Source organism: Varanus komodoensis, unplaced genomic scaffold (genome assembly GCF_004798865.1).
Source record: "Varanus komodoensis strain SLA01 unplaced genomic scaffold, ASM479886v1 scaffold6_1, whole genome shotgun sequence".
In the NCBI taxonomy this organism is placed as follows: domain Eukaryota; kingdom Metazoa; phylum Chordata; class Lepidosauria; order Squamata; family Varanidae; genus Varanus; species Varanus komodoensis.
The window spans coordinates 24766-38325 of NW_025336345.1; positions in this window are offsets into that span (position 1 = coordinate 24766).

The following is a 13560-nucleotide window of genomic DNA, read 5'->3' on the forward strand; positions in this document are numbered from 1 at the left end:
GAGCATCTGCAAAACAGAGACAAGGGCTTCAACAAAATTCATGCATTCCTAGTCCAAAATCCATAGATCCCTGGTCTCTCCAGGCTGCCTCATCTGCCAGTGCTCTGCTGCAGTCCTGGCAGCCTCTCTGCTCTGCTGCTACAGTGCCAGTGCCTTCACTGCTTGCAGATCTGCCTCCTGTGGCTGGTAGTGCTGGCTGCTCGCCAAAGGGAAATGACTGGATGTGCCTGCACTGCCCGACAGTAGCTAGATTTCTTTTCTCAGTCGAAATGGTTGTGTTTCAAGCAGCCGACCTGGGTTCCAACTTCAGTTCCACTGCTTTTTCCTCTGCCTGATGAAGGAAGGAAGGAAGGAGAGGAGAGGAGAGGAGAGGAGAGGAGAGGAGAGGAGAAAGTGAAAGTGGGAGGCAACCCTTCTTGCTCCACTTGACTCATTGCTGCACAGCACTAACTTCACAGGAGACCTGCTTCACCAGTTGCTCTTGGTGATGCAGTCTTCTCCCCCTTCCGGGCTTGTGCACATGTACAGCATCGAATGTGGAAAGGTGCTCAGCCTAACATATTGAACGGGGGGCGGGGGGCTTACATGTCCTGCTGCTTGCTTTGAGCTTTAGGAGGGGGATCCACCCTGCTAGAATGTGGACCTTGATAGCTTTTGACCAAAGTAATGTGGGTCCTAAATGAAACTCCTCTGTTGCTGGGAAATGACATAAACTACAGAGCCAGCTGGTTTGGTAAGCAAGTTCACTTTGTCTGGTGTAGTGTGTGTGTCACGCTGACACTTGAGTCCAGGAACAGAGGGCAAATTTGGGTCAGAGAGTCCCACTAGAACTGTCAGTCTGACTGGCCTTCTGACATCACTAGAAAAGACAATTAAAAGTCTGTCGAGTTTGGAGTCAGTCTGACAAATACTTTTTGCTAGTAACCTCACCTCTTAAATTGGCATAGTCATCCCATAATTCCATCGTGACTCACCAGGCTCCCACAAGCCATGTCTGGAAGAGTCAGTGTGTATTATTTATTAAAACAACAACAACAACAACCACCACCACCACCACCAGTGTTTGCAATCCTAGCTTGCAGGCATTGATTCTGGTATACACATTCCATTTATTGTCCGACTGCTTGCTGAGGATTGGATTAGCTTTATTTCTTGAACATTTAGAGTGGGCAAATACAAGTATAGGTTGTTTCTGAATTCATTGTGTTTCTGCACCATCCCCTTGATTGGACAAATGATGGTTCATTGTTTGTGACCTTTCTGTTTGTGATCGGTTTGCTTTTTATATAAGGAAGAGAGTCTACTTTATCATGCATAACACAAGGATTTGCATGCATTAGCCACCTTGATAATAGACAGGCAAAAGGCAGCACAGCCTGATAGACTGCATCTTGGATTAGTACTTAGATGGTCCGGGTTCAATTTCTACTGTATCCATGGGTTCACTGAGTAGCCTAGGCTAAACAACGCTCTCTGGGCTGCTTCCAGCTCTCATTTCTAAAATGAAAATGCATTCTCAAGAAGTTCACAGCATCAGGGTTGTAAAGTGATTTGAATATTTAAAGGGTTTGAATATTTAATTGTGAGTATGAACTGAGATTAAAAATGGTAGATTTCATAAAGAAGATTAAGAATCAATATACTTGAAGAAATGTAAGAGCAAGACTTCACGAAGCTCCTTCTGCTGTAGTGGGGAGAACTGATTTAGTGGCCATGTCACTGCAGTTCTGTTTATGAGCATTTCTTACATGATCTTGGTCAAGTCAGTAAATGAAAAGTAGCAATTTGTTCTTCTGTTGCATTAAAATTTATAATTAAAAATTGCCAGGCACATGAATATTGCGAAGAGGATTTCTGCAAAGTACCATGTGTACAAAAAGTTATTGGTTATTTTGCCTTTAAGCTTATGGAATTTAATAGCAACACTCATTAAAAACACTAAAATATGTCTGCAGCAGTGAAACAGTTCCCTTATAGCCCAAACACCGCTTTGAGAGGGCTATAGAAATGTACTTACTCTCTTTTTGTGAACATTTTCCTGGCAAGACCAAGGCACTTCCATTCTAGGTACTGGCACAAATACCTTGAAACACAGAAATGTCTCACGATGTTTCTTGCATGCTGAAAATGCATTTATTTCAACGTAAATACAGTTGCTGACCTTGATACTGCTGGTATGAAATTGGACAGCATATTTATGATGGTGATGATGGTGAATGGTTTGTGTTTTTTGTATTGTATTTTGCATGTTACTTTGGATATTTATCAATATTAAGTGATATAGGTTTAAAAAAATAATTAAAAGTAGGAATTGGTGAACTCCCTTACTTCCACTCCAGAAATAACAGATCTGCTGGATAAGGCTGCTAGCCATCCAGTGGCTATTTGGGAAGTTCCAAATGTTTGTGGATTGGGCCCTTGCTAGGCAAGGCCTCCATGTGGGAGACCATGATGGGTTGGCAGTAGAACAGCACCTAAATAGCCATGCCAGTTAGCCTGCTAGCAAAGCTGAGGTAGGAACAAAAATGAAAACTGACTTGGCTAGAACAACCCAGACAATTCGTAGCAGATTATCCTCATTCAACACAACTTGGCATTCAAAGTTGGCTGGTGTCATCATCACTGGGTGAGTTACTAGTTTCCACCCTGAGTAATCGAGTTAAATTAAAGGCTATTGAAAAAATGTCGGATATGGGGAGAATCTGAAGGAAGGAAGACTGTTTCTACCCAAAGTAAGCTTTTGAAGGTTCTAAAATGGCTCTCCATGCCAATGCTTGGTTCTGCTTTGTTTTGTTTTGCTTGTTTTTCTTTCTACTCTTTCCAAAAAAAAAAAAAAAAGGGGGTCCCCTCAATGCACTGGATTGCTCCATAGCCCGACACAAGAAGACACCATATGGGTAATTCATAGGAAATCTGTTTTGATGACTCATACTCTTTCAATAGCTAATACAAAGAAGGGTTAGTATAACATACTCAGCTCCCTCTGAAATGCATGATTTTGCTGCAATAGTTCACCATATAAAATCCAGTGATTGCACAGGGCTGGCTCTGATTTTTCTTCCCCCAGACTGGAGCAAGCTGAGCTCCTTGATGCCTAAATGGAGCTATAAGTAGCACAGTCACAATTGTTTCAAAAATGCTGATAGTCAATGAATTCAGTCCAAGCTAATGCAGAAAGTGGGCTATAAAATATTCCCATTAAAGTGTAAAGAGACCTGAGAAGAAATGGCAAGAGAAATGTGGATGTAGTCACAGAAGGGGGTTGCTACCTCTGAATAGCCATGGAAGTGGAAAGACAGGCAACGGCATGAAGCCAAAGAATTGGCAGTAGAGCACCAGGTTCGTGTTTCATTTGCCAGTGACAAGTATACTTGGTAACTACATGTACCTTCAGCATTGGTGAAACAATAGCATTAAGTGGTATATCAAAGTCGGTACAGAAATATTAAGGGCACAGTGCAATGATCTGATGTTGTCAGGGTGGGGAGCACACATTATTCAGAGTCCCTGCTTCGAGATCCATGTCGCTGCCTCATTCACTCGCTTACAAGCAGCATGGAAAGAGCAGCACTGGCTGCCCCTCCAGACATGCAAATCCACGCTGGAGAACAGAAGAGGGGCTGGGTGTGTGGCAGGAAGGGGCAGGGACTGGCACTGATTCCAACTGACCGGGAGCCCAGGTGCCTCCCTCTCCCAGAAACTTCATCTGGATTGCCAAAACGGCTGTTGAGATAGGAAGCAGGGTGCAAGGGCCAGAGGTGGCAGGCATCATTGCTGTTGGGCCTCAGGCAGGGCACTGGGTGCATGCTTGCTTCTGAGTTGAGAGACTTCGGTGCATCAAACACGGGGATGATGGGATTGCACCCTCACAATGCTCCGAAGCCATTGCTTCCATATCTCATGTTTTCATTTTATTTGCTACATTTCTGTACTGGCCATGGATGGTATACTAAGCAAAACTTAAAATCCTGAAATACAAAACATAATAAAACATAATATAAAACCCATAAGTTTAAAATGAAATGACATGAGCCTATTGACCACAGCTACAGTCCAGAGCAGTGCAAATATCTAGAAACAAGCTAGCACAATTTTTAAAACTGAAGTGCTAAATGGCCTGGGAAAAGAAAAAAAGTCTTCGTATGGCAATGAAAAGACCTGGGGAAGCCTGTGACATCCACAACGTCCGCAACTGTAGTACGCCCACAACTGGAGTATTGTGCTCAGTTCTGGACTCCACATTACAGGAAGGATATAACCGGGTTGGAATTGGTGCAGTGCAGGGCCACAAGGATGGTGGCCGGATTGCAGGGAAAGCCGTATGAGGTGAGACTGAGGGAGCTGAGTCTTTTCAGCCTTGAGAGGAGGAGACTCCAAGGGGATCAGTTGGCAACATATAGGTATGTGATGGGGAGCCACACAGAGGTGAGAAGAGACCTGTTCTCCCCTGCAGAGGAAGGCAGGGCGCGCTCCAACAGAGCAAAGCTCAGGGAACCAAGGTTCAGTTTTGATGCCAGGAAGCACTTCCTGACAGTCAGGACCCCGAGGGTGTGGAATGGGCTTCTGTGGGAGGTGGTTGAAGCCCCATCGGTGAGGGTGTTCAACGATAGGCTGGACATGCACATGTCATGAGCAGAGCTGGCTAGAGCTGAGGGTCAGACTAGATGGACTGGAAGCCCCCTTTGCTCTGTTTCTATGTTGCTGTGTTTCTACTTGTCCACCCAGTGACAGTACCAGCTTCAGTGGCATCCCCAAACAACATTCCTTTATGGAGAATGCAAGCCCCTCCGGAACAGGCCGGACATAACAAGTCCAGGCAAAGTAAGGTAGTTCAGTATTGCCTCTTGTACTCCAGCATTGTCCTCTGGAAGCTTCTCTTATCTCTGTCCGCTCTTAAACTGGCCCTAGCATTCCAAACCTTGTACATAGGTATCTCAACCTCTTTAGCACCCACAATGGTATTACTGTTCTTCACTTGCCTTTAAATGCTCTGTAAGAGTCAAGTCTTCCTCCTTCCTGTAATGCCTGCATTTTTCTGGGTGTGCTCTTACTCTGTAGTTCCTACACCGAGAGATGGCTGGACTAGATGATCTTCCAGGACATCTCCAAGTCCAGAATTCTATAATTCGAGTAAAAGCCTGAGCATAGCTATTCAGATAAAAGCCCCGGTGAATTCCAGGAAACTTACCTCCTGTAGAGATGGGTCGCAATTTTTATGTGCATTTACTGAATTTGCCACATGCTGAACCAATGAGCCAGCCGGAGCAGAGTTGTGCGCCAAGGACCACGGTCTCCCATATGTCCCTCCCCAACCATTAAGATCAGGCGAGGAGGTGGATTCTTAAGCAGCTGTCTCCCAGGGAGATGAGTGGGGAGGCAGCTAGAAGAAGGGCCTTCCTGGTGGTTGTGCCCCATCCCTGGAATGGGCTTTCCTGAGAGGTGTGCCTGGCACCACTGTCATGATCATTTCGGCACCAGGCAAAGACCTATCTCTTCTCCAGCTATTTTAACTGGTGATTTTAATGATTAACTTGTTTTTAACATGATCCTGGTTGGATCCTATAAATTTTGTTTTAATTTATACTGTGTATTTTTATTTTTAATGTAATGATCTTAATTTCTTGGGATAAGTTTTTGTATTATTGGTGTTTTGTAAATGTTTTGAGTATTGTTGATTTTAGAATGTTGTTGTTTTAGTTGTTGTAAGTTGCACAAGGAGCCCAATCATGGGTTATGGTAGTGGCATATAAATTGAAATATAGATAGATAGATATTGTTTTTACTTAAAAAATGCACACAAGAAGTGCACATCAGGGAAAGGAATACACAAAAAAGCCATATATTACAGAAAATTGCACAGAAAAATGAACACACAACACAGAGAAACTCATTAGTATATGGAGATTGGCTTGCAAAAGTATGTTGGCAAAATGTGCACATAAAATGCATATATTTGGGAAAAGTCACATAATGTATATTTATTTATTTATTTATTTATTTAAAACATTTCTATGCCGCTCCATCGCAACAAAGCCTCGGGGCGGCTCACAACACAATATATTAGAATGCATATGGATTCTAATATGCATTAGAATTTTTTAAAAAATGCATTGATATAGATTTGGTTCTCATCCATTTCGCAAGTGAACGGAATACAAATGGACAGTTTTGCCTATCCTAACTCCTTGTTAAGTGGGCTGTAGGTTACAGCATCACAAAACTTATGCATGCAGGTATATTGTCTGTCTCTCTTATACACACACACACACAACCTCAACAAGAACTGCAGTTTAGCAGCCAACTATTACTGTGGTTGCATCATAGTTTTGTTCCTGTTTTGGTCTGATGTAATCCCATGAACCATCAAACATGAGTGAAAATAAATCATATCACAAAGTAACAATGATCTGGCGCCTGCCAGGTTGTACAGTAAGGATAAGCAGCTTTCAGCACCAGGGCTTAATCCAGCTCTGCAGGTATTCCCGTCTTTGCCCGAGCATAGGACTGTACTCAGGAACACCTTTGCTACTGTGTATATCATGAATTTTGAACATTTTATTGGAATAGTGAGATCTGAAGCAAATGAAAATAAGGCACTGGCTCCAAGACACCAAGGCTCCATGACTAGTTTACCCATATCTCTTCATCGACCTGCCTATCTATCTACATCGCTGGTGCTTTAGGGTACATGTGAGGGAGGGGCTGCATCTTCGGCTTTCAGTTTACACAAGAGGAAAATAACCTTACCCTGAAATTCACGATTGTCTGCTGGGAAGAAAGACCCTGAACCAGGCATGCTACTTGTCATGCAAGTTTTCTGTTTACAGGGAAGTCTCTCTTCTCCACACCAAAGTGGTCTTTTTGAAGGGCTGCCAGAGGACAGTCCTCTGTCGGAAATGCTGCTGTAACGATACAGATCTAGAGTCCAGGAGAGCTGGGTCTTAAAGCTGCCCAGTTGGCACCCAGACAGAAACACAGGCCACCTGGACAGTGTTCTGCAGTCTGGTGAGACGTAACAGTGCCAGCAAAATCCCAGTTATTATTTCTAAGCATCCATCCATCCCCATATTAGCGTATATAAACGTTATGAGAGTTAGTAGCCATTTTTGTCTTCCTCTTTAGAAGTGCAGTTCCTCTATTCTGGGGATACATAAGTGCACATGCTGATTGGTGCTGTCGTTACCTTTAAGCCCAACCTGCCTCTTGCCATGTTCCCGGGAGGCAGCTGCCGGAGGAGCATGAAGGCAGAGGGATGGCACTGGCACGGATGCTCTCCTCCCTGAGGGGGAAGGAGACGCAAGAGCTTCTTTCCTGGCCCGGGCTTCTCCCACCCCATGTGCAGGCACCCAGTGCACTTTTAGTTCCTGCTCACTTCTTGCTGAGAGCTGGTGTGATGCAGTGGTTGCAGTGCTGAACTGGGAGATCCAGCCTCTAGGTTTCATGCAGCCATGGAAATCACTAGGTAACCTCGGGCCAGTTACAGAATCTCAGTCTATCCCACCTCACAGGGTTGTTGTGCAGATAAAAGAGGGACAGAAAGTGTTGTGCAAGATACCTTGGGTTCCTTGGAGGAAGAAAGGTGGGACATAAATGTAATAATAACTGTTCCAATAGGGACCCTGCTGTGCTCGCTGTCTCTCTCTCTCTCTCTCTCTCTCTCTCTCTCTCTCTCTCTCTCTCACACACACACACACACACTTACTGCCAACCAGCATGCCTCAGCAGGATATGAGTCGAAGTCTGACTTGGGAGCCTGCCTGTAACAGATTAATATAACCTTTGCAGATCAGGCTCAAGGGGGAAGCATAACTCACACTTCCTAAGAGCTAAATTTGCATTAACGACAGTGCTGTCATCTATCACAGCCTGCATAGAACCGGGAGTGAAATGCCTGTCATTATGATGGCAAGAAAGGTGGAGGAAGGTCAGGTGAACTGCAGCGAGCCCTGGGGGCCCCTCCGGCATGTGCCCAATTGCCTGCCGCAGGGAGAGGGGAGGGAGGCCTCGCTGTGTCCCAGTTTGTAGAATCTGATAGGTACTGCGGATTCATATGGGACAAAGTGGGTGTGTTGCAATGAGGATGTGGAACAGGATCAGGCCCCCCGACAGAGCCAAACACCCTTAGGTGCATGCCAGGACTAGTGTGGCCACTTGTCAATTGTCAAAAAAGAGGGCACGCGTCACCTAAAAAGAAGACGGTAATTTGCGTAAAAGTTGTACGTGCTGATTTATATGGAGAGGTGTAAATTTAGGAAGAATTATTGTAACTTAAATAGAAATCCAGCCCATCACACCACAGTCTGGAAATCTGTGGACTCTACTTCAAATTAAATTATCACCATAATTCCTAAAAATGCATCTGTGTATATCAGTTAGCATATGTCAATTTTATGCAAATCTCTCCCCCCACCCCCATTTTGAGGATGAATGTCCTCTTTTTTGCAGATTTGTAAGTGGCCACTCTTAAAAACTCAGCATCTGCTGCCCTAGGCAGCCACCTCAACCTACCTAATGATAGGGCTGGCCTTGCTTTTTATCCAAGTCATTCATATTCTTTTCTTTTTCTGTATTTTATGCAAACTACTTTGACTTAAACTTCTAAGAAATGCAGGATACAACTTTTTTTAAATGGTAAACTAAAAGTATATATAGGGAGATGGTTTTTGGATTAAACTTTGAGATATAGATTCTATCCGCTCTTGTGATTTTATGGTGGTTGTATTTCTGTTTTGTTTAATAGTTTTGTTTTATCATCTCGAATGCCCCTGTGCAATGAAAAAACAAGATAACATATTTTAAATGCATAAAATAAATGTCCCCAAGTATCTTATTTCAAACTGACAGAAACCAATAGATAATAAAACTTTCACCTTATACATTTATTTTAACTGGTTGATGATATGATCTTTAATATATTATTTTTGCCTTAAACTATTGTTTTGAAGGAAAGAATACACTTTCATTGCATGCAGATCCAGGAATCCATACTTAGTTATATTTAGAGTATACTTATATTAGTCATGAGTAACTTAAGACCCATTGAGTCAAATGGATCCCTGTTCTAAGTTTGAATCCAGACTCAGTCCTTCATTTTAAATGGCACACATCGAGTCATACCAGGCATTCCCTCATGTATGACAGTCAAGGGGGAATATAATTTTTTGAGACAAAACCTGCCATCCACAATTTTCATGACTACTTAATACTAATCCCTAAATAGTAATCCCTAAATACTTATCATCTGGGGTGCCTTTCCATTGATTAAACATGATTTTTGCATAAATTCATGAAGTGGCTAAAACCAGTGCTCCATCCCTGTCCTTCTCCCTTGTTGCATATCCTGTACACGCAGAGGAAACCAGTCTGAAGAGGAGAGACTCTTCAATTGGTGGAGGCCAGACATGTGACCCAGAAGGTGGATTTTTTTGGGTATTTGGTTTTGCAGGAAGAGACTTCTCAGATACAGGAATCTTCCTCTCCAGAACGTTTCCCTCCTCAGGTTGAGAGCACCATGTGCCACAGGGGGGAAGGGTGGACTTGAAACACTTCTTCTCTTCATGGGTTAATTTTAATCCCTTATGCAAATGCCTGAATAAAGAATTGATTACATATGGAGTCCCTGATAGTTCCCATTTGAATGTAGCTTCCTAATGTGTACAGACTCATAGGAAGTTAACTGATTTTTGAGGATATCATGTGGAATGTCCTAAGAAGCATTGGGAAGCTCATTAGCACCTTACCATCATTTTCTCCTACAAGTGTTGCTGACTTGAGGAATTATTTAAAATGAATCACTTCTTAATTACTATAGTAACTGAATTTACATACTGAAGATATTTTCTTAAAGATACAATGAGCTGCTTTTTCGCATCAAGATAACAGCCACTTCACGCATGGGCAATGATCCAAATGGAATTAGTTGTGTTCTAGTCAGCAAGTTGAAATCAATGGGATTTATGTTACTCACGGCTAACTTGTCCCATTGATTTCAGTGGCACTTAAACATGAGTAACATTCTGTGGCCTGATGCCAAGGTATTTTTTCCCCTATATAGAAGTGTTGCAGTGTGGGAGAAGGGAGTCTGCACCCTTAACAAAGCTCATCTATGCGCCTAGTTTGAATTTTGCTGCAACTTCACTCATTACACATCTTTGTTGTGGCATCCCAAGGTGTAGACACATGGCTCAAAATAGATCCACCATTGATCTTAACACACAAGATTTGTGAAGTCAAATGTGGGAAGGAGACCTATGTGAGCACATGGTAACAGCAAGGCAATTGCCTTAAATCTATAGATAAGTCACTACTGTAATTCATTATTTGATACCTGAGATTGTGAATGACACAAAACTACACTAAGACCTGGATCATGCATGTATCTAAGAAGCCAGTGATTAAAAATGAGGGTCAAAGCAGAACAATTACATGCTTCTGTCACACATACAATGTAATGTGGCTGTGCATGTTTGACAACTTTGAGTTACACATACTGAACAGGCAAATGTCATCTAGCAGCTTTCTGCAGGATTATTGCTCATATTCTTTGCAGAAAACACGGGGCATTTAGACTGCTTCTTAGACACATGCTCTATTAGGTCTGTCTTGCTCTATACATATCCCTTTATACTGCGCAGAAAGCAAAATGGAGGTGCATGCCTCAGCAGTCATTTTATTGGTAATAGCAGCCAAGTCTCTCAGTGCTTGCTGTCTAAATAATAGGAATTCTGTGCCATTGCCATTATCTTCATGGGCATCCAGTGAAGGGGCAAAGCTTCACGATGCTTTGCAAGTGTAATTTATTGCTACAACATACCCGAGCACCTGCCTCGTATATATACCTGGGACTTGACTTTTCACATGCTATAGCTACTTTTTAGATTGGCTAATATGATACAAGCATTGCTTGAATTTTGAGCTGCAGCACTTCTTTTGGAATTGCACATTTTCTCTAGAACGGCACAGTTTGACTGGGCTTGCATGATGGGAAAACCCACCGGGGCAGCCAGTCCAGGTGTTGTATTGTCCAAATGTGGAGCATTTTCTGTGGGGTTGCATTCTCTGGGGGAAAGCTGCCCTGGAAACCTATGGTTTGTTGTAGAGTAGCTCTTGCCTGGGTCATCTTGCCACCTGAACGTGGGAGACCAGTTTTATCATGGCTTGCTACAGGTGGTTACAAAACTTGGCAAGAGTAGCAAAAAAGCCCGTGCTGCTCCCATTTCACGATCTTGCTGGTGACTGCCTTTCCAACAATTCCAGAATGGCACTTTGGAAAAAGCATCACTTTTGAAGCCTTTTGCTTTTATTTTTGGAGCCTCAAGAATGTGCAGTTGGGGTTGTATTTTGTACAGTTTATTTGTCTTTTACAAAGGCACACTTTTGGCTATCTGATATGAGTCTAGACAAGTTTGCCTAATGGCTAATCTTCATGCTATTGTGAAGGATCAGGACAGAAATAAGCAATAGCAACACAAAAAGCCATGGTGGTTTTTTACCATGGTTGGTTGGTCATGTTGTCTGAACCTAGTCATGGTTTTTCCTCATGTTAAGTTTGGTCTTTACAAACCATGCTGAGAAACAACAATTTGTTCTATGGTTTCTCTGTACCATCACGGCTTGTTGTCTGAACCTGTGATCATGGTTTCTATGGTCCTGGTATAGAACTACCATAGAGAACTCCAGAAAGAGTGGCAACTGCAGGAACCACCCCAGTTATCCAGCCTCTATATGTGGACCAATGAGGAAGAGGCAGGCAACAGAGAAGGAATAATGAGCCTTAGGACTGAATTTCAGGCATAGTGGCTAATGAGATACCTACTAACAGTAGGTGGAATGAGTCGGGTGGATGGAAGCCATTATAGATTAGAAACCACTTGATTATCTATCAGACAGATCATGGTAAAAGCTGCAAACCTTGGAAACTATGAAGGGTTGTTTGTTGTGTTGTGTGAATGCAGCCAGTAAGAGAAAGAAGTGATCTGGTAACGTAAATCAGAAGCCAAGAAAATGGGGAGGGGTGGGCATAGAGCAAGTGTGGCATAGTGGTTACAGTATTGGACTGGGGACCTGGAAGATCTGGGTTCTAGTCCCTACTCAGCCATGAAGCTCACTGGGTGACTTTGGGCCAGTCATCTCACAGGTTTGTGGTTGAGAGAATAGTGATGTAAGCAGAGGAGGATCTTGTATGTCACCTTGGATTCCTCACAAGAGGAAAAGCATTGGCATCTAAGTGCAATGCGATGATAATGGAGGAGCAGGTGCACCAACCATGAACCAGACAAAATCTCTCCCTTGGTGATATGATCCTCTCACTTATAAGTATTGCACTGAGACATCTTTTCAATAATTCCCTGCCTCTCCACTGCAAATTTTCTTTCTATTGCTTCCCAGCCATTAACTCCGAGCGAATAGAAGTTATTATCTCCTCTTTTGGGGAGTTGGGGAAGTGTTGAAAAGGTGGAGGTTACTGAGACTCACAACTGAGAGAATTGCATTGCTAAAGGAAGATCCTGCCCCTTCCTTTTTGGTGCGGCTTCTTTTGCTGCTTTTTCTCCTCTGCATTCCGTCTGACAGCTTGGCAAGTGGTCCCTGGCAACCGGTTCCTGGCAAGTTAGCCTGTATGCAGTCTCGCCTTGTTAATTACTTACTCCCCTTCACTACTCCTTTTGTCAACTGGCACAGACAAGGAAATTGACCAGGGAAGACTGCACATGTTGGATAAATGCTAAGAGTGCACTTGCACACTTGCAAAAGACTGACAAAAGCAATAACTATAATGACAATAAAGATTATGAAGACAGTTCTACAATTTTCAAGGGCCAACAATAAAAAAGCATAGAAATTCAACCCGAATTGAGCTTTTGGGAGGCTCCAAAACTTACCCTAAACAAATCTTGCAGTGCATGAAAATCTTCAGAGGCTGGAGTAGGATACAAGATGGATTCTGTTTTGGAGGACACTGGGGTAGAGGCTGCAGCCAGCTGTGGGGATGAAGGATGGGGAGAGCAACCACAGTGTGGTCTTTGGGCTGAACTGTGGGTTGTTCTGTGAGCAGCCAACACACCGTGGCCTATTTGCAGGATGGCTTAGTCCAATGCACAAATGTGCCCTCTCTGTGTGGGGTTACACTGTTTTTTAAAAAGCTCTTTTAGTGTCAAAGAGCAAATGCATTATTGCTGGTACATCTATTGACTGAGCAGGGACAAGGCCTATGCACCAGGTCTAACAAGTTAGGTAGGCCAGGCATGTGGGAGTTTTGCGTACTGCATCTACCCCTCTGTAGTTTCTCCATGTGTAGAGCTGTTGTTCGGGAGATGTCTTTCAGTTCACAGCTGAAACCCTCACTTCTTTCCCTGGCTGGCTCTGCCACTGTAGTGGCTGTTGAGTCAAGACCCATCATCCCCGGGATGAAGAGCATTAGTTAACAGCGGGATGACCTGCTCACTGTGTAGTCTGCTCTTCGATTCTGCTCTCCTGGCAATCAATCGGCCCTCGTGCCTTCCCAACAGGGCTCTTTATTCCTGCAGAACTGTACATAGAACAACTTCTGAGCAGCTGCAAGGC